The following is a 23,167-nucleotide window of genomic DNA, read 5'->3' on the forward strand; positions in this document are numbered from 1 at the left end:
AAGTGATATTTCAATTTTATTTTTCATTGATTGGAATTGTAAAGGAATAAAAATTTCACAATAGGCTTGTTTCCACTAAGAATAAATCGGATGTTTTAAAGTTTCTAATGCTAATCCAATGATAATTCGTAAAAACAAAACTTTTTTATTAAAATTTTAAAAGATTGATAATATTTTTCAAAAATAAAATCTTGAAAATGAGACGTTTAATAACGTAATATTATACAACAATCAGAAAAGCGCGTGAAAGCGTGACGTCACACCTCAAGAAATGCCATATTGTAGCTGTCATTTTCGTATGAAGTGAACCGGTTATTTCGAGTTTTCAGCAATTTCATAGTTTCAAATGTTTCCACTAAGAATAAATAGGATGGCTTAGAGTTTCCAATGATTGACAATGATAATTAGTAAAAACAAAGAAACAAATTTTCTATTAAAATAATAAAAGATTGATAATATTTTTGAAAAATAGAATCCAAAAAATGAGACGTTTCATCACGTAATATTAAACACCAATCAGAGAAGCGTTGATGCATTACGTCACACCTCGCAAACCGCCATGTTGTAGCTGTCATTTTCGTGAACAGGTTATTACGAGCTTTCAGCGATTATTGTTAAGTTTGTTTTAAGTTTATGTTTTGAAAGGTATAATTTGCTATGGAATCTGGATTTAACATAGCAAACAGAAGTAATTTGCTCAAAATACTTTTTGCATTAACACCGACTTTTGTTCATCGGAATTCCCCAATGTTAAAACTCATATGTAAGTATTATGTGAAGAACAAAGTCTCATCTAATTAGCAGTTACCAGTCAGAGAGTCGCATTCACCTACTGTGGAATTAACTGATTTTGAGGTTAGCGAATACAAAGTTTTAATAACTTTAACTTGAGTCATAAAATTTTATAGGTTAAGTGTGGTATATTATGGTAGATTTAACAAAATTCATTTTTTTATTCTATACATTTATAAATAGATACAAGTTGTGTTTGATTATTACATCAAAATGATCACAGAAATAAATTGTGGAATCAGGTGATGAAGTAAGAGCATCTTGTCTCATTGCCATTTTTGTTTGGAACATATATGAATAGTTTTTTGGCGTTTTTATTGTTGTACTTTTACATTGTGGCACTATACAGTATTTATAATACGAGGAAATCATTATTTATTAAAAAAAACAATTCACTGACATCATTCAAGACGCCATGACAGTCTTGGCCTTTTTCGCGGTCAATTTCCATTCCTAAAAACTCAAAATAATAATGTTAAAGACGAATTTTTTAAAAAATAATATATTATTTTGGTGGAATGGATACTAAGCTATAGTTTTAAGCTAATTTCCAAGTTTTGTCAACTAGCCTATTCTAGATATTCTACTACAAAACTAGCAACCAAAATGAGTGTTTTCATTTGAAAAATATCGATATATCTCTAGACATGTATGATTGTATGAAAAAATGGAGATGGGGAACAATAATCGACGATTTTGAGTTTATTTCAACTCATATATCAAATTACCAGTATTATGAGCATTTTCCAATGCCTGGCCTATAGTTAGAAGAACTGGAAAACATGAAAGGAATACGGCGGTATGTGCGTGAGAAAATATATTAGTTGCTTTGCTTAGTAATTCATTTACTATCTCGAAGTAATAAATAGCGAGGTGGCGAAGGTACAGTCAGAACATCTGTTTGTGGAAAAATCGCGAATGATGTATGATTTCCTCAAAAATATGACTTAGTTATTAGCCGTGCGATCGTTAAAAATGAGGAGATGTCAGTTCCCGGTTATTTTTACAACTATTACTGCTAACGAGACAAACCGAAACGACAAATGATTTTCGGTGTGGCGAGAAACAAGGCCGCGGGGATTCTTCCTTTTCATTTCTTTTCTAGATCATTAAAAATGTTGAAATAGAACAATGTTTCTGTTTAAAAATAACACTATATGAAAATGAGTTTTCAAACAGTTTTTGTAATAAAAAAAAATTAATCGAAATTAGTGTAAAAAGGTGGGAACCAAAACAAATTAATCCTTAACATATCATATTAAATTGAAGTGAGACTTGGGTACATTTCTATGATCCAGAAACAAAGCAACAATCGATGGAATGCCGACACTCTGGTCCTCCAAGACCTAAGAAATTTCGAGTCCTAAAATCTGCTAGGATCGAACAATAACTGGAGATTACTATTCGACATTACTGACCCCCTACGGGAAAAAATTGAAAAGAACAGACGCGGAAAGCTATCCAAAGGTGTTTTGTTTTTCCAGGACAAGGCCCCTGCACACAAATCTCATCTTGTCAAGCAAAAGATTTGTGATTTACGGTTTGAATTACTAGAACACTCCCCTTATGTCTTTCGTGAACTAGGAAAAAGTTTAAAAGGTCGTAAGGTAATAAAAGCTGTGAAGGTTTGGTTTGCAGAACAAGAATTTTTCAATATATTCTCGTGGATAAATATAAAATGTATTTTACATTAAACTACTACAAATGAAGTTATGGAGTCAGTCAAAACAACTATTTCAGAGAAATTTAGAAATCAAAATATGACAAAACATATATCTTATATCCACAGTGGCTTTTAATCTACGTTTGAAGAAACTCATACAAAATAGTAAGATACAAACAACAGGGCTTATTTATCACCATAAACAGCAATTAATTTCATACGCAGATGATTTAACTTGGATAAACCGAACAAAGAAAGAAATATAAAAAGAATTCTGTAAAATAGAGGAAGCTGCAAAAATTATAGACTAAGAATGAACTAAGAGAAAACAAAGTGTATGGAGCTGATCCAGAATATGGTATATGTGCATGAGGGTACGGAATCAACTATTCTTAATTTCGACACAGGAAAATATTGGCTTGTTAGTTATACTGTTTAATAACATCAGTCAAAAAAATATGGCGATAACCGCTTAATCAGTCTCGTTTCCCACGTACTTAAAACATTCTTACGAATCATACATCCTCGCATTAGATGTGAGGAAGATCTTGATGATTCAGAAACAGTTTTGAAGTACGTGAATCACTTTTTGAAATGAACCTTCTCCTCCAATAATGTCGCGATCAGCGAAAAGATGTTTTTTCATACTTCATCGAATACAAAAAAACTTTTGGCCACATACATCATGACAAACTGATTGATATATTACAGGAACTTGTAATATTGATGGAATAAGACAGTTCAATACTGTTACCTTTTCTTTTCAACCTATATCATGATTTAAGGAAACATTAGAAGAAAAAGACATCTCAGCATCGATACATGGAGAATCAATATCAGCAATTAGATATGCTCATTGATTTTAACGAACACAATCGAGGGACTACAGTTGGGTAAAAGCAAAATCGGTGACCTAAAAGAGACACAAGGTCTAAAAATCAATAAAGCAGGAACAAAATACAGGGTTATTCTAAATTATGAGCCCATTTATAATAATTTTATACTAATGAAAGGAAGTTTCAATGTGTTCAATGTGGTCACCAGCTGCTGTACGGTAAATATCTACGCGGTAGCCAAACTCATCCCACGCACGATCAAGTGTATCTGCTTTTACTGAGTGCACGGCATCAGAGATACAATTCCGCAGATCGTGCAGAGTTGTTGTTGGAGGCGGGACGAAAATAGCTTACTTAACACAACCCCATAAGAAATAGTCCCATCGGGTGAGCCATTGTTCCAACAAGTCTAGATAGGTTATTACAGTCAAAGTTCTTTCCGTAAAAAAATGGTCCATAAACCTTTGTACGCGATAAGGCACAGATCACGTTTATCTTCGGTGAGTCTCTTTCGTGTTGCAATGTTGTATGTGGATTTTGCAAACCCCATATGCGAACAATGTGTCTGCTGACATTTCCACTGGAGTGGAAAGTTGCTTCATCGCTAAAAATGATACGTTGTAGAAATGCATCATCCTCCATAACTTCTAGCACATTACCGCAAAATTCGACCGACACTTCTCTTTGTCATTAGGGTTGAGAGCCTGCACTAGTTCAAAACGGTAGGACTTGTACAGCAAACGCCGTCTCAGAACTTTCCATACAGTTTGTTGGGTTATACCAAGTTCTCTTCTATTCGTCTGACATCATCTTCTGACACACGCGATCGGCCTGTGATTTTTACTTTACACACATTTCCAGTCTCCTCAAACTGATTAAATCAACGAGTAATGCTTTTTCAATGTGGTGATTCCATAACAAATTCAGCACGAAATGCCCGCTACACTATAATTTGAAACTCAATAACACAGAACACCTTGTGCTTCACAGTCGCCATCTCACCCACAACTGGCAGTGACAGAGAATGGCGGTCTATTGCTGCGAGAACTCTAGCGGCTGCTTCTGGAACCATCACCGCCTGCCCACACTTGTAATACTTACAAAAAAACTTTGAAACTTCCCCTTTTCATTGGTATAAAATTTATTCATGGAGCATTGGTACTTTAATAAATACGAATTTGTAAAAATGGGTCCATCATTTAGAATAACCCTGTATGTGATATTCAGCAGGAATTGGCACTACCTTAGAGCTTAATGGCCTCCATCAAATTGATAGGGTCTCTAAGTTTAAATACCTTGCGAGTTGGTATTATTACAAAAGATCTAAACCCTGGCTGCGAGGTAAAGTGCCAAATAGAGATTGTTCGGGCAACTTTTAATAATCTGAGATCCTCATCAACGCATGATTAAATGCTATGTATGGTCGAAAATACTGTACGGATTAGAAAATAAAGATTTTAAAGGTAACTACATGAACCATCCGGAGCCATCGGACTATGATTTCACAGAAGAATGCTTCGTAGAATGTCGAAGGACATAATATCTTGATTTTTTTATGGTAGGTGATGAATAACGTCCATTACAGAACATACTAAGTCAGAGATATACGAGACTGGATCGGCATAAGAAGGGCTGGTGTACTTTTTCGCTTGGCAGAAGACCGTAAAACTTTTGTCATGGTGATCTCTAACGGGAGGAAGATCGGACAAGGCAAATGAAAGAAGAGAAGAAGAGCTGTGATAAATAGAAGAATAGCGAAAGTGGGGAAAGATGTAGGATTATGAACTAAGTTAATAATATCACAGGATGTAAAGCAGTCAGAATAAAAATATATTGAAATATTATATTACCAAACTGTAACATACTGAAGTGAAATATGGGTTTTAACAAAGGCACAACAAACAAAACTCTTTATAGGGAAAATGAAAGTGTTGAGGAAAATATTTGGGAAAATAAAAACAAATGAAAGACTTTCGAGGGCATGAATTAATCAAAAACTGAATAAGGGTATGGAGGTAAGAGAAGAAGAGGAAGAACAAAGTAAAATGGTTGGATGAAGTGTTGGAAGATATTAGTAATGTAGTACTGAATTGGAGTTCAAAAGTTCATAATCACAACCTGTGAAATTGTAACAGCAATTGAAGACCGATAAGAAAATAATAATTCTTAAAACCATACTAATATAAGTATATTTATATAACTTTTATTGGTCCTAGATTTAATTTGATGAATGAGAGAAGATAATTCAAGAGTGTCTATCGAAACAAGTACAACAATATGAAAGAAAATTATAGAGGCAACAAATGGCTCAATGAGTAATGTGTAGAGATAGAAGAATTAGAACGAAAATATGACAATTTCAACATTCATAAGAAAGTTGGAGAAATAGTAGGAATTATGAAGCAAAGATCGAACAGCTTATTAGTTGATAAAGTTGGCAAAATAATCATAGACACTCAAAGGAAATTAGAAAGATGGACAAAATATATACAACTTTTTGATGAAAACGGAGTAGCAAGATCAACATCAGAAACAAGGAATTTGGAAAGTGGATGATGAACTAATGAAGTACCAATAGAACTACATAAACTGTTTGAGGAAGACCAATTACAAATACTCGTAAATATATTCAATACTATTTATAAAACAGGCGCTATTCCATCAGTTAGTCTAATATCCGTTTTCATAACAATCCCCGAGAAGACAAATGCTCGAAAATGCGGAATACCCTTTTCAGTTTTAATGTATTAATCCAACGCTGCCATGATGTTAACAGAGAAGTTAATACGAGCTTTATTGATTACGGAAAAGCTTTTGATAGAGTCAGGCAGGAAGAATTGATACAGATACTGAAAGAAAAACGAATAGATTACAGAGACCTCAAAATGATAGAAATACTTTATCATAACGAGACAGCCAAGATGAATATAGAGAAAGAACTTGATCCTTCTGTACGGAATGGAAGTAGCTAGTTTAAACAAAGCAATAATGAAGAAACTGGAAGCCTTTGAAGTGTGTATATTGAGAAGAATACTACAAATATCATGAAAGATGAAATCGCGAATGAAGAAATTTTACGCAAAATGGCAACACCAATTGACTATTATATAAGTCCGTAAATTAAAGTACTTCACTCATTTAATGAGGGGACAACGATACGAATTAGATAGATTGATTATGCGGGGAAAGATAGAGGGAAACAGAGGAATAGGACGACGAAGAATATAATGGCTTCGAAGCTTAAGGAAGTGGTTTAACTGCACATGAAACAAATTGTTTAGAACAGTTGTGAATAAAATACGAATAGTCATGTCCGAAGATGGCATTTTAGATAATTTTCATTATGTTAAATAGTCACAATTCATCCATCTGCTTTGTTCTTTTTTTATTTCATTTTTGTTTTATTCGATTAGTCAGACGACATAACGAATTCTAAAAAATTTGTGTTGTATAAAGACAAAGGTACTTAATTCCAAAAAAATATTACGAAATCGTCTAAAAATCCTATGCATCAATATTCCACTGTTCATAAAAAGACTTGTTATCCTTTTAAGGCATTGATTTATTCTCCTATTGTTTGCAAATGTATTCTCCTCTTCCGATACGTAAAGAAAGTGAAAGTACATAGCTAATTATAATTAACTATAACTAACGCAGATGAAAATAATTAATATATACCATTATCGCGTTTGAAAAACATACTTGAAATGTTGCGTGTACAGCGTATTTCTTCTATAGTATTATAAGAATGTTTAACATCCTTATAGGTATCGAGTCTTTGTTGTCTTTCACAAATGGTGTTATTAACTCTTACGAAAATGGCTTCCATTAAGGTAAGTATTTACCTGAGAGCAATATCTTTTGTTATCGATTGAAAGATTTGCTTCTGGTATGTCGACTATATAAAAATTACCTAGCTCCGAGATACCAGAAATAGCTTGATTTTTTGTATAAAATGTGTGCAGCTGGTGCAAAAATTGATATAATTTCTACATTTACATTCGCAGAAATTGTTTTTATAAGAAACAATTAAAAATTCATGTAACAAACTAGAGGTAATATGTAAAGTAACGGCATGAACACTAATGTGATTATTTTATAACAGTAGAATCATACTGTGTAATAACTTTTTAACTTCGTAGCTATGTCAATTTCCTGGAAAATTATAATCTTGTGACTTACCTAGTTTTCCACTGTGATGTGCATTCATAAAACATATATTACAATACAATTATTCTTAATTACTTGCATCACATTCATCTTCCTCAGGATCACTATCGTTTGAATCAATTTCAAGATCGCATATTTCTCCAGATCTCGCTGTTAATGTGTGAACATTCTTTCTCAGATCCACAAGCGAAGGAAGAATTTTTGGGTGAAATATTATTGGTACTTGTCTCTCTTTTTAGTTGGAACTAAATTAATTCGTTTAGATTTAAAACACAGCAGTCTGGAGGTGATATCGAAACAATGTGAACATCCTTTTTGGTGTAGTTTAAAGTATAGCAATTATATCTTTGAGTAATCACTATTTTATGAAAATATGGAAACCATATCCTTATGAACACAATAAAACAAGGATGTGGTGGCAGACAAGCCCTTTAAGGGCCCTAAACACTTCTGTGTTATCAGCTACAAAACAATGGAAAAAGCTCAGGAAAAGAAAGTAGATACGAGCAAAATCAATTAATGGGACAACCTACAGGGGAGTAGACAGACAAATACTCTTCTGAGAAACTATAACTGGAGTATGTATTAATCTAAGTAAGAACAATCTAAGAATACCAACAGGAATTCTATCGGGGCACTGTTGCCTCAATGGACACCTGAAGACGCTGCAAATAGCAAACCTCTATTCACATTCTCTCGAAGTATGAAACCCAAACTCCAGAGCATTACACCTGAGTGCCTATAAAATAGAAGACGAAGATCTCTAGCAATGAAATCCATCCCACATTCTAGACTTTTTAAAAGGAGTGGAATTGACAGATCAGCTTTAAATACTGTGTTCCCCAGCACCGCAGCAAGAAAGGGGGACTAAATGGATCCTTTGAGTCGCAGTGTATATGCTACCCCAATATCCATGTATATACATACATATATACAACTTAACGTTCATTTTAAGGTGTAAATTTCTGTTCAATTCATTTCTGGCATCAATTTAAATTTGCCATTTTCATTACTAATATCCAATCTCACAAACAAAGACATTTATCAAGACAAAAAATTACATTTACTTTACCCGTGTTTGGACCGGAATGATATCATTTAAAAAAATCATATTCCCTATTATTCAAGAGGATAAATTTTCAGTTGAATTCGGCGTAATTTAAGCCTGAAAAATTTGAGAATAACCCAAGAAAACGATGGCTCATCATGAGGAACATATTTTACAAGTTTGCGAGAAAACTCCTTTTTCATAAATGAAATTTTAAACTTTTTTGGAATCGCTTAGGCTGTCAATTCATTCTATAGGAGGAGAGTAATGCATTAAATTAGGTGAAAACTTTGAAAATTCCAATGATGATTTACGGAAACTACCTCTAATATAACGTATATCTGATTTTAATGGTGATTGCATCTTTTCAATTTGCTTCCATTCAAATATGAAATAATCATTCCTTCAGTAATATGTATTGTTCATTTATTTTGTTGAAATCGATTCATTTGTGTTATAACTCTCTCTATTCACACTGGGATCTGATGTTATTATCATGTTCTAATCTAATTAATGAACTCATACCGATACGATTTATGTTCTTATAGAGTTTTGAATACTCAAATACAAGCGAATCGGAATATGTGAAGTAGAAATAAGTTACTGACAGCACTGAATGTCGCAAGCAAGGCCGCCACCCATTCAGAACGCAATTATCACAGGCAGCCGATAGTTTCAAAATAGCATTAACCAATTTTCATATTTCTGAAACCAGCTGGCAACGTCGTGTAAATTCAGCTAATTTCTCTCACTACAATATCGTTATATTTCGATAGTCGAATATTTCAACACAATTCCTTGATTACTAAAGAGCTAGAGACAGAAATAAACCATTTATATTTGAAATGGATGATGAGTGAGAATCATCAGTTTTCGGTGAGTCGGACTCAAATTATGACAAAGGCTGTACAAGAAATAGACTGATTCAATATTGAGTAAAACTATATATAAGAATGAAATACTGTAGAACCAAAACCATAGAATTCAAACTATTGAAGACTATATTTTTGAAAGAGAACAACGGATAAAGTAAAAAAGCTCAAGAAAACATTATGTCAGTTGTTTGTTCACGGTGCAAAAGTTATGACTCTGGAAAAAACAGTTCAACGGATGTATTTGAAATATAGTGTTTCACATGTAATTATGGCTACGGAAAGGTTGATTATGTTGCAGAAGTGTTTTGAGGCATCTAGTTTATCACGAAATATTTGAGTTAGAGTCGAGAAGTCATCGGAAACTTGCGTTATGCGAGTCTCCTGTCGACCTCTGTTAACGACGATAATATCAAAATTTTAGGAAAGGCTTCTCGTATATTGTCCTGTCAGCTTCCGAGAAATAGCTTGCTGATCGAACATATTTTGGGAAATACTTTGGATATGAGGCGTGTCAATACTAGGCTCGTACCAGAAAGGCCAGAAACTTCTGAAAAAATTACGTCAAATAAAAGTCGTAAAAGAGATGCTTGGTATCGTAGGCGAGGACCATACATTCATCAAACACATCAATCAGGTTTATGAATATGATAATATTAGTACTTGATCATCATTTAGAGATAACTACGTCAAGCAATTCGTCGCTAGGGACCAGATTTGTAGGCACATTTCAGCATGACTTTAATTTATTTTTAAGTCAAACACGAAATGGCTTAAGAGTATTCATCATATTTGGCTCCAAGTAACTTTTTTTCGTCAAAAACCACTTCGGGAAACGTGCCATGGGTATGTTGATGCCATAAACGCCATTCGGCGTTTTTCTTCAAACATTTCCGATATTTCTGTGTTCATGTATTGTGGCCTTCGATTAATTTTTCCTCACTTTTTGAATATTTATAATTTAATTTATGTTTTTTTGATATTTCATGGTTCGTTAACGAAGTTTTATTTTTTTATCGTATTGATGACCCTTTAGTCTATTTTCTAAATACTGAGATGTTTGCCCTATGTAGACAGCGTCACAATTAGTACAAGGCATATATAATATTACTTTAAGGTTAGACGCTTAAGGTACTGGAAGCGATTTCAGACGAGGCTTACAACAAGTGTATGGAATTTAAATCAAAAGTTATCTTGCATGTATAGATTCGAACGGAATATATTTTAAAGGCGATAATCAATATTTGTACTATAATACAATACATAGAGCAAGCAATAACCCTTTTTGTATTTTGTTGAACTATTTATGATGTGTTTGTTACGATTTTTACTATTAACTCGTGGATATCGATATATAATTCAAACTATGAAATAAGGGATTCATGGGAATAAAGTATAAAATTAGATTTGTCTTCATCGTTAGAGGTTCATCTTGGTAAAACAGTGCTGTGTACCTCGTATTTTTTCTACAACAATTATAGTGCGCAACCTAAAGAGAATGATTATTATCATTCTGTTTAATTTGGATGAAGTTCTAATTTCAGAATTGTCAATGTTTCAATTCTTGAATTTCATATACAAATGCAACGAAATCGTTTGAATTGATTATAGAGTGATGTGAAGGTAGAGAGATATAAATGTTTTATTGTAACAATTTTTAGACAAAAACTTTTAAAAACTATAAAGCAAACATAATAATAAGAAAATAAAAGTGCAAATAAAAAAAAATTCAATACACAGAAGACAACCACAATGAGTAACAAAATTATATGTAATAATTAGTATATAAGTCTATAGCAAAAATTAAACCATCATGCAACATGCCCCGAATTAACTATTATAATTAGATAGAAGTCGATTACAGAGTTGAAAGCACTTTCCAGTAAATATGCCCTCAAATTATTGCGAAATGCGGAAAAAGATGATATCGATTTGATTTCAATTGGAAAGTGATTGTGCATTTCATTCGCATTGTAAATTTTTGAATCCTTAACTAATTGTGAACGTGGAGTAGGTAAGTAAAGGTCGTGCTCTACGTTCCTAAGTGGCTAGCCGTGAAACGACCTTTCTGAAATTGGAGAAGTGTGCTTACGAATTAGGCAAACGGATTCAAAGATAAATAAGGAAGAAAGAGTCAGAATTTTGAATCTTTTAAATACGTACCTGCAGTGAGCCCTGCTGTTTAGTCCGAGCAAATATTTAACAGCTCTCTTTTCTAGGTTGAAGGTTTGCTCAAATTGAGATGCGACTCAATAAGGCCATAATAAACTGTTAAGTAGGTAAATAAGTCCAGTTCTTTGGAAACTGATCTCAGCACAAAATAGAAGGAACTTTTGAAAGGGGTTCCCACTTCACTGAGTGAAAGGTGTGTGTCGAGTGGTTCGCGATCATCAAGATCTTATTGTAAGCACCGAAATCCTCACTTCGTCACATATACAGCGAATACAAATCAGAGAAGAATTATTCTCTAGATGAGCAGTTCATCTCAGAAAATCGTCAACCCTAAACGAATAATATGGGGAGAAATAAGTTATAACGCATCCTAGTATGTAACATTTACAAAATGTTCTCAAATCAATATTTGCTTTAGTCACTTTTGATGATACCACAATGAAGAAGAAGAATCTTGAGTCTGTTTTTAAAGTTTTTATTAAAATCCTCCTCAGAATCGCTGTAAACAATGTATTACTGTAAAAAGTGTATTTCTTCAACGAATAATTTTCACAGCATCAGTCTCCTTACTTAATTTTCATAACTCGTACATTCTCAAGTATTTTTTGAAACATATATTTGTTTATTGTAACAAGAAAATATTGATAAAATATGAAATATCTTCAATCAAGGTACGTCGACAAAATAAAAGTAATTTTGGATATAATTACTTAATTTTAGCTCTCCGCCGTAATTTTTTCCACTTCTGTACTACATAGAGAAAAGGAGTTATTATGAATATTAAAACGTACTTACAACACACTTCCAACTTTCTCTCGAGTTGAAAACTTCATGCTCAAAAGCTTAAGAAGTTTTGTGTGTGAGTTACGGTTCAAGAAATAGGAAAGTTTAGTAGAGTTTCTGAATTCAATATAGATTTGATAGATTCCATGAAATTATGAACACGAATACAAAAGAAAATGTGTTTTGTATGCTTACAAGACTGTAAATCTATACTATGCACACTATATCAAGGTAGCAATCAGTGAAATCCAGCGTAATTTAGAAACTGTGAGCAATGTTTGGAAGAGGTATCGCTACTGAATATTTTATGTAATATACTTTATTTATTAATTTTTTTCCCCTTCAGCTTTTGGAATTTCGAATGAATATATTATTTCTGATGATCATTTCTTTGAATGACAGTCGTTTGCACACGACTTTCATTAATTTTAAAATGGATGGATAACCTTCTTTAAAAATTCTTTAAAAATTAGTTTGTGATGTATTGTGATGTAATAAGTTTTTATTATTCGTCTACAGATCACCCTCCAAAACTGGTAGCAACACAATATAAATAATAAAATTCTGTGCTTATAATATATTTAAAATATAAAAGTTTTGTTATTTAAGGCCGGACGTTATTTAAGAGCCAGTCGAAACTCCAGCGATGGTTAGCATCGGTTCGGTATTATAACCATCCGTTGACAAATCGGAGCTTTAAGCTGAAAAATTTGATTGAACTGACATTTGTCGGGGAAAGTGTGTCAGTCAAAGTATAGTTTTGTTTGAAGTTTCCACGTGTAGTTCCAATATTATATAGATTCAAAAAGATGAATTGTAAAGGAAAGATAGTAACCAGAGTATCAGATGAATCATTACTGTAAAATTTCGGGGGATGATGTCGATTATCATAATCAACTTTTCATCTTCGAGCAAGTCCTGGATTCCTTACTTCATGCAATACTTTTTTTTTTAAATTCAATTTACTCCTAAATTTTCTAACATTATAGTAATATGTCACACTCAACTTTCCTAAAAACTTTAAATTCGAAATAATTCATTACGCTAATATTGAGAAATCCTATAGAAACATCTCTTATTGCATTTTAAGAAGACTGACTGAATTTTTATGAGATACTCCACGTGAAAATAACTCATCATACTGGTTAGTAATCTCGAAAATAATTCAACGGCACTCATTCTTATCTACATTCTCTGCAAGATTTTATCTTGAAGTATTCATAAAACCTGTCAATGCGAGTAGAGAGGGCGATAAGATGTCACCTGAACGCCATTTTACGATAGAGCAGGCGACAGCTAAAAAGGTTATACTGCTGCGAAAACACATGTTCACCTCCGAGTTAATTAAAGAAGTTCATAAAGTATAATAAATTGATCGGATTAATTTTTTATGTCTTTATCGATATGTTGTGGGTTGGATGAAGTAGCAATTTCGGTTAATATTTTAACTACGCCTCATGCGGTTTATTGAATATTTCATCGATACTTGATTAGAGTAGAATCAGGTTTACTTAGTTAAAGTGGAATTTAAATATTATCTACTGAAGAATATGCATTAAGTAAGACTAATTGGTCTACGTTTAATTTAAACTGTTTAAAGCCGTACTTCCCAACGTGACTCCCACGCCTCACAAGGGGGCAATTCGATTATAAAGAGGGACAATTCGAAAATGGACTAGATACGAGTTTAACGCCTCAGCTCTGGGTGATTTGAATGCAATATTAGAAAATGAGAAGAAGAAAAAATGAAATTGTAAATAATTGCGACCAATAAATATTATATAAATTCTTTTGGCGAGACCAAAATATGAAATGGGTTTTTGGTGTCGAGTTAACCTCCCTGTGGTAGACGGCAGGCTTCACGTGGATCCCCAGACGCTTTATCTCTTTAAACAACGCAGTTGTTGGCACCCGAATAAAAGAATTTCAATTTATCAAGATAAGCAGCAACTAATAAAAAATCTAGTTTGATGATATCAAGCATAGCAAAATAAAAGCACTACCCGACTAGGAAGTAGTTGAGTCAAACATGTAGCATTGTAGGCAAGGATCAGTGTCAAACATCGCGGGTCTGATGACCGACGCCAACTTAGTCTGAGAAGCATTTTTTTTCTTCACAGCCACGTGTGTATTTAGTCGTAGATTTTGGATTAATTTAGCCTGTGTTTTTTAATTAATGTTATCATTTTTACGAGATTGAAACAGTAGATTTTGCTTTTAATTTAAATCTTTATTAAAATTATTTCGAATTTAAATTTTAGTTTTTCATTCTTTGTTTTGAAAATTTACTTACTGTATTCCGTTAACAATTTTCTAGTTATTTCTTGATATTAAAAATTAGGTATATGTTACATAGGGGGGCACAATACTTTTATAAAGGGTTGGGTAGAGCATGACACAAAAAAAGTTGGGAAATACTGGACTTAAGGCAATGGTAATATATATTTACACAAAAATTATTTCTAGTTTAAAACCCATCTTCAGTGGTGAAGTATATTATTAAATTCGTTACTGTCGAAGGTTTGGTGTATTATTTTTCGATATTATGATAATTGAATGTTTTTTTTTTTTTATTCAGGGGAAAATAGTACAATATAAATTCAGAATTTTAAACTAGACATAGCTAATATATGTATAATCATTGAAAACGTGTGCACAAAATTGTGTCCCAAACTGTGGATATTCAGATAATCCATTATTAATAATTAATATAAATACACAAATTGTCAGTGTTAATATCATATTTTAATAAAGACTTAAGAAAAGTCGGAACGTCAAATTTTATGTTCCAAAAATTATTAAAAAAACTAGTTTTGAGACAGAAGAGACCTAAAATTAAGAGCATTTAGATGCATTAATATATCATGAGGTCTAAGAAATAAGAAATTCAAGAAATATAATCCATTATTAGATACGTGAATTTGAGAAATGACTTATTATTCAGTCACGTACTTTGTAAATAAGCTGAAATTTCTAGAAAGGTTGAGGATGTTAATATGTACTTAACAAACTGTTAATTTTCAGTCTCTAGAGACGATAACTTGGTGTGTCAGATAGTGTAATTGGGAGTGTTGGTTTAGTGGTGGTGTTAACAGTGTAATCAAAATGTGCTTTTTGTATTTTATATAACAACTTTTTTGGTTCAGAAATCATAAAAACATGAATTATCGACTCTACAATTATACAGTTCTTTGCAGCGATTGAGAAAACAGCAACTAAAATTCCGATGACAGAAATGTTCTCATAATAAAAAAAGTTGAAACATATATATCATATAGTGAATAGAATGTTCTCGCAAAAATGTTTATGAACACGTGAATGACAAGCCTCAATAATATTTACAAAAAATTCCAACTTGCTACTTCGATCCATTTTATTATAGTAGAGCTTGAAAGATCATTTTGAAAAATGTCTCAAATTGAGTTTCGCGTAAAAAATTAACTAACAGAAGGACCATAGATATGTGTCCATCGTTTTCTAAGTTGTTTCGGTGGGGACGAGTATGATAAGATGACCCACGTACAGGAGTCAGCAAGTGTTTAACGATTCTAATATTTTGGGACTACTAGGTTATCATTTTAACACACTCCTTCTCTTTCCAAAACTACTGTACATTAATGTGGTCTTATAGAGATTAAAAACCCACCATATAACCATAATCTGGTCTCGTCTGACTGTTTTTTGTTCGCAATGCTGAAATTAAACAGACTGACGGTAGAATCAGTTTTTTATTGATAACCTTAAGTAAAAACTCATGAACCGCACTTCTTTTTTGGGTATCTTATGTAATAAACGTATATGTCTTTTAGACTTGGTCTTTATTTATCAAATAACTCTTTACCACTTTAAATATCACGCTTTAAACTATGTGACAATGTAAACAACAACGTAGTTAACAACAAATTGACATTGGAAAACGTGAATCATTTTGGCCTTTAATCTAATTGAAGAGATTTTTGATATATCTCATAATACCACCGGTAACTTGTCATTTAAGATGTCATCTTCATGCTATAACAACACGAACAATCCGAAATATCGCAGGTGCATGAAAGAGGGAGGGGTTGTAGACCATGTCATCGGTGAATACTCAGAACTTCAAAGGGGCGAGGTTTAAATACGTGGGCAAGTATTTAAGTTTGCTGACCAATAAAAAATCACGGATTTATTACTTCAACATATGATAAAAAATGTAGATGATGAATTTATTTAATTTATACATCAACAATGACAGTGGTGATTCTTCCAGAAATGATTTTAGGTATCACGAATTATTATTTGTGGGAGATATTAAGTGACAATGTTTTCATTAATTCAACATCACATCGAAGCAGCAATAAGAACAAAGATTTTTATTTGATTTATTGCAAGAATTTTCTCCGAAATACATTATGATAATATGTATATAGATAATAAATCAATAATAATAGTTAATAGATGGAATACAGTATATCTTAAGGTGTCGGCACTCACCAATATTAGCTAGGATTAATATTGAGGGGTTTTCACTAAAATGTCATCTATTTTGAATGCTTAGTTGCTGTTCGATAGGGTAAACCAGGCAAACGTGCCCCAGTCGGATATGTGCCCCACTCGCGAAACTCAGTGAAACATTTTAAATTTGGCGCTTACTTGATCCTAGCTGGTCAGTGTTCCAAGTATGGCCGCGATGTAAACAACACTGTGCTGGTTTTTATTTAGTTTTAGTGAGAAAAAGTGATTAAAAGGTTTGTATGACTACATAAATTAGTTTTATATCTATTTTCACGTTGATTAAAAGTATTTGCTCCATATTATTTCGTGTTTTTAAAGTTTTTATCGAAAACTAACCTCATTTAACTTTTATTTGCCTATAATTACGTTCCGTTTTTCGTAACAAACATCAGAATTATTTAAGTGGGGCACATTACACTGTACATCGTCTAATGCGCCCCGATTTTTTTCGGCTAATGTGCCCCATTTGGAGATAATTCCTGAATTCTTATTTTGATTACTTTTTAATATTGGGAAAGGTTAATAATGGGAAAGGTTAAAGCTGTTGATCCAAGAAAATGGACGGAAAAAAATATGCGGAAGGCGGTGGAGGATGTAATAAATAAGAAAATGGGAGTAAATGAAGCGAGTCGTTTATATGAAATACCTTCGCGCACATTGCGAAGACACATCCTCAAGGGTTGGAGGTCTAAGCAGAGAATTGGAAGACCTTCTGAATTGGGATATGAGAACGAGCTAAAACTTGTAGCTCACATTAAAAAGCTTGAATCCATCGGATTTCCCTTGGAGCCATCGAGACTGCAGTCTATAGCTTACGACTTTGCTGAAAATCTTCGATTGCCACATCGATTCAATAATGAGAAGAAGTCAGCAGGCTGGGATTGGTTTCAAGGATTTATGAAGCGTCATCCAGACCAGAGTAAACGTAAAGCAGAAGGCCTGTCATTGGCAAGAGCTAGTGGTATGAATAGATAGGATGTCGATAAATATTTTGAAATGTTGTTGAAGGTATTGACTGATAACAATTTGATTAGTAAACCAGAAAGAATCTACAACATGGACGAAAGCGGAATACAAGTTAGCAATAAAAATGGACACGTAATTGCTAGCAAGGGTGCGAAATGTGTAAATACTGTAACCAGTACCGAAAAAGGTGAAAATATATCTTTGATTGCGTGCTGCAATGCGGAAGGTACTTTCCTTCCGCCTATTTTGATACTGAAGGGTAAATACAAAAAACCGGAATTTTGTGAGGGTCTACCACCTGGCTCAAATGTATACATGAATCAGAAATCATCTTACAAGCAAGATGGCAAGGTTCTTCTGATTTTGGATGGGCATTCTTCGCATTCCAATTCATATGAAATGCTACAATTGGCATCTGAAAACGATGTGATTATCCTCTGTCTACCAAGTCATACTACTCAGGCTCTTCAACCATTGGATAGAAGTTTTTTTAAGCCATTCAAAAGTGTTACTTGTCTAAAGAAGTTTCCACTTGGTTTATCAACAAAAAAGGCCGACCTTTCAATCGATACCACATTTCAAAAATGATTGGTGATGCCTGGTTCAAGTCCGCTATACCAGCAATTGGCTAGGCGTTTCAGGATTTAAAGCGACAGGGATTTATGATCCCAATGCTGTGCCTGAATATTTCTTCAGAATTTCTGATGCATCAATGGGAAGTATTCAGAATAATGATGATTCGCAAGCAATTAATAATCATTCACAGCAAACTCAGAACATTATTGCTCTTTCCTTGCCAAGTACATCCACATCTCTGATTAGTAATAATAATAATCAAGCCATTCAAATGTCTACATCAGAATCTTCTGAGACTGCAAAAGAATTAACACCATCTAAGACCTTACAAATAATTAGTCCATTGCCTATTATTCAACAAAAAGTAAGTTAAAGGAAGCAATCTGTTAAGGTTTTGACATCAAAAATTCATTTGACAACTCGTAAACTGTTTGAAGACAAAAAAAACAGGAGAAAAAACGTAAGAAAACTGTTGTGAGGGATTTATCATAGTCATCAGAAAGTGAAGTAGAGTTGCAGCTTAGTGAATCTAGCGAAGAATGTTCTGATGAAAATGAAAACACATGTGTAGAATGTCACGAGAATTACTACCGTACCAAGAAGAAGAGCGAATGGATTCGATGTTTGCAGTGTTCTGGCTGGTTACATGAAGACTGTACAAGTTATAGAGAGAAATGCAATAACTGCGGTACCAAAGAAAAAGGAAAAGGGAAAGGAAAAAGAACCTCTAAATGAGAGGTTTTGCTGGGGCACATAAGACGGATCTATCCTTGTAATGTGCCCCACCCTAAGTTTCACAAAATTGTTGATCTCAGTTATATTCAATTATATTTTAGAAGATTTTTTAGTTTTTTTATGCCAATTAAGTCAGAGGTTAAGACTGATTACTTTAATAAACATGTTCTAAACAAAAAATGATTTTTATTTCGATTTTTCGAATAGTGGGGCACATTTGCCTGTTTTACCCTAATCGTATAAATGAGTCGTTGTAATGATTTTTCTGAAAATGAAGAGAATTGAGTAATGAGAATTGAATATTTGTTTTTGAAAGTCAATACGTATATGCAAACAAAAGAGGATCAAACACAGACATTGCACGATCATATACGATCGTAAAATAATCAACAGCAGAATCCAAACGTGCTGTATCAGCTTCACTAACGACGAGCATTTTCGACGGCTAAAAACCTGAGTTATAATCAAAAAAGTACACCAAATGGTACTGAACGACCGTCGGATTAAAGTTAGAGAGATAAAAGAGGCTCTTGGAATCAAAAGAACCATTTACCATATACTAATTGAAGAATTATGAATGCCGAAGTTATCCGAGCATTAAGTTTCGCATTTGTTCATTTTGTGTCAAAACCGTATTCGAAAGAAAGTTTCCTAATTTACGTGATTTATGCAAAAAGTCGGATTTTCTGCGTCGATTCATAACTATAGATGAAACCTGGATCCACCATTATACTCCTAAAACGGAAAAACAGTTAATTGCAAAGTGAATTGCAAAGGGAGAACCTACTGTAGAAAAACCACCACAATACCATGAGAGTACTGAGCTTCTTTGTTTAATAGGGTAGAGGGAGAAATTGGAGAGAAGCGTTTGAAACCAACAACAACATTCTGTGTTCACTATATCTGCGATCTTTAATTTACTAATTTTATAGTTTCATTTGCGAGATTTAACTGAAAAATTCACGAATATTTTTATTTTGCCAATTTCAACAGAGTTGATGTTGTATCATTGTGCGATTCTCTTCAGTATTCTAACTACCCTCATATCCGTTCCAAAATATATCTCAATTCTTCTTTCACGTAACGTTATGCCCTAACCACCTTCTGATAGTAAGTGTCTGTGGTAAATGGAAAGCAGAACATAGTGAAAGGTTTTCCACGTCTCATCATGGATATGACACAGAAGCAGAAGGAATCTGTCCAAACATAAATACGAAAAAAATTCTAGATAACTTTATTTTTACATAATGCTTTTTAAATGAGCTTTCGGTTTTAATGTTGGTTTGGAGGTTTATTTACTATTGACGTCGTCTTCCAATCAATTTTCATAGTGAGGATAATAAAAAGACTTTCTTGTAGAAGCCGTGAGAACTAATTAATTCATATATTTTGAACTTCATGTAAATTTTCATGTAGTTCCAAGTATATAAGCTCGTAAATGTTACCACCCACTCCACTAGTATAATAACAAAGAAGAACCATCATTGGCACCTCTAAGACTGCTGATACCCTCCGATATAACGATGTTGCTGTCAGTTTAACAAGTCATTATTCATTCATAATTAGTCGATTATAATTACTTTACAATGATAGATAAAAGAATGTATGTTTGTTCCTACATTCCCATTCTTTTAGATTAGAAGATAAAGATGTTTCAAATAATTACACAAAAAAGAACGTTTATACATCATCGTTAAATTCATTTACCTGTTCAGAGTATTTATTATTTCGTATTTAGTATTATTACTACAGTGTAATTCCATAATCAGCAAACATACTTATTTTTGAAAGAAAAATTTTGAAGTGTATTCCAAAAATTTTGGAAAAAAGAATCGTCAAGTTCCTCAAATCAGCCATTAACTGCCGACATCACCTCTTCATTGTTGGAAAATCTTTGTCGACTGAGTCATTTTTTGAAGTTTAGGATCACAAAAGAATCCAAGTGGGCTGAATCTGGCGAATAGAGTGCATAAGGTAGCAATTCAAACTTTAATTCAGTAATTTTAGCCATTGCTATAACGGATATGTGATCTGATGCATTGTCTTAATGAAACAACACTTTCATCTTAGCCAAATTCAGCCGTTTTGCTTAATTTCTTCGATCAAAGGTTGCAATAAGTTCGCATAATACTCGCCGTTGATAGTTTCAACTTTTCTAAGATAGTCAATGAAAACTCATATCCTAAAAAATCGACGCTATGACCTTGCCTATTCTTAGAACGCCTTGTTTGGAGGCGTTTATTCCTTTTCAGTCCATTGTTCTGATTGTTCTTTTGTTTCGAGTTTGAAATGATGGATCCATGTTTCATTTCAAATTCGGCTCTATTTTTATGAAGCATTACTGCTTTGTGAATTTTCTTTAACGTTTATGATTTGATCGACCACTACGATGCTGGTCATCGCAGGTCGTAGGACCTCGTTTGGGACTAATATGTGTACTCAAAAATGCTAAATTAATATCTTATATCTTAGTACATTTTACGCAGTGAAACTTTTTTTACATATATACCAATTTCAAATAAGAACAATTCACCTAAAATATCAAAGCTGTAAATGCCATATTTATACTTTCTCTATCTTCCATAGAGTCTATTCTAATAGAATTACCAACAAAACGTTTGTTGTAGTTAAAATCACATTCTTGTGAACAATATATTAAATAGGAGTCTAAGAGCAGCAAGACTTCGAATGAATAAAGTTTAAAAATTAGGAGGGCAGGTATTTGAACAAAGAGAGCTGTGTGATAAAAGAGGTTAAGATCTCGAAGTACCAAGGAGTAAGTGAGATCGTATTAGATGTAAAAAGCTAAAAAAAAATGAGTCTGCTACATCATTGGTACATAAAAACATTCCAATTCAAACGCCCTTGATGGTGAAGGTATCGCAACCATAAGTGTGTAAAATTAACTATGAGAGGGCACTGTTTATTCCAAAATTTATATGTATTTATATATTTGTTTCTTCTATCCATTGATACGAGAGAAAAGTCCACTAAATATTCCGTAGAAGAGGAAAGCAAATGTATCAAAAATGGGTAAATAGGTTTCTTCTTTATGATGACTAAAGTCTTGTTCTATATGTTTTCATCCACTCTCACCAGATTAGTGTGTTCTCTAGAAAACAAAAAAGTTATAAAAGGCCATACTTCTACATTTTTTATATTTAGAAGGGAATGATACAGTAGATGAAACCCATTCGTTCCATAAATCCGTCATGAAATCAACATTTTCTATTTAATATTGATGAGAAACTATTCACTTTTCAATTAATAATAATTTTAATTATCTCTATTTTGTTTTTTATTTATGAGATAAACTTTTGAAGGGGAAATAAATATTTCTTTATATTTTTCTGACGTCGCGTCAACGGAGGCACGTTGTTCAAAGGTCTACTAACTGAATAAATTAATATTTAATTATTTTTATGAACGTCAACCTTAATGAAACAGAAAGAGTAATGGTGATGTTATTGTTGTATCCCGTATGCGTGTAATTAATCTTCATGAGTACATTTCAGCTTATTAGGTGAATGTTACCGTTAATATTGAAAAAGTTGACCGATTCTTCTATAAATTTCAAATTTGAGCTATGCATTTGATAATTAGATATTATAAAATTACTAAAACAAAATTGAAGAATTAAAAAGAAATAGTTTTCTAATTATTGACAGCGAACGATACAATTCTATCAGTGTCAAATCAGTAATTATATTGTAACAGATATAAAAATTTTAAAAAGCCCTTTTTTATTGTTCTCGGAGTTGCTACAGTTTCTTCGTGGCTCAGGAAAACTATAAAAACCGCCTTCACGAAGCAGATGACACTGAATAAACTAAGTAGTTGTATGTCGATGATATAAAAACCAATCTCCAAAAGATTCTGCTCATTTCTTGAGCGCGAAACCTCAAAACTACCCCTAAATAGGACAATATCTCAATATTTTAGTCACCATCAATTCGTCGTTTTTTGTGGCGAATCGCTTTAATAGACAAATACCTAAGCGATTCGCTATTTTTAATAATCAACTAATTTATCAAAAAAATGTCAAAAATCTAAGCAAATT

At 32.9% G+C, this 23,167-nt stretch overlaps 1 protein-coding gene and 1 long non-coding RNA gene across 2 annotated transcripts in view; one reads left to right on the top strand and one right to left on the bottom strand.

The window, feature by feature from the left end:
* Nucleotides 1–23,167, bottom strand: part of LOC130452645 (roundabout homolog 2-like) — a 551,928-nt gene that overhangs the window by 257,870 nt on the left and 270,891 nt on the right. The window lies entirely within an intron of this gene.
* Nucleotides 16,899–23,167, top strand: part of LOC130452647 (uncharacterized) — a 78,169-nt gene continuing 71,900 nt past the window's right edge. The window contains exon 1 of the long non-coding RNA XR_008910987.1: nt 16,899–17,063. This is a non-coding gene — a long non-coding RNA (uncharacterized LOC130452647). The remainder of the gene's footprint in view (nt 17,064–23,167) is intronic.

Source organism: Diorhabda sublineata, chromosome 2 (assembly GCF_026230105.1).
Source record: "Diorhabda sublineata isolate icDioSubl1.1 chromosome 2, icDioSubl1.1, whole genome shotgun sequence".
NCBI lineage: Eukaryota > Metazoa > Arthropoda > Insecta > Coleoptera > Chrysomelidae > Diorhabda > Diorhabda sublineata.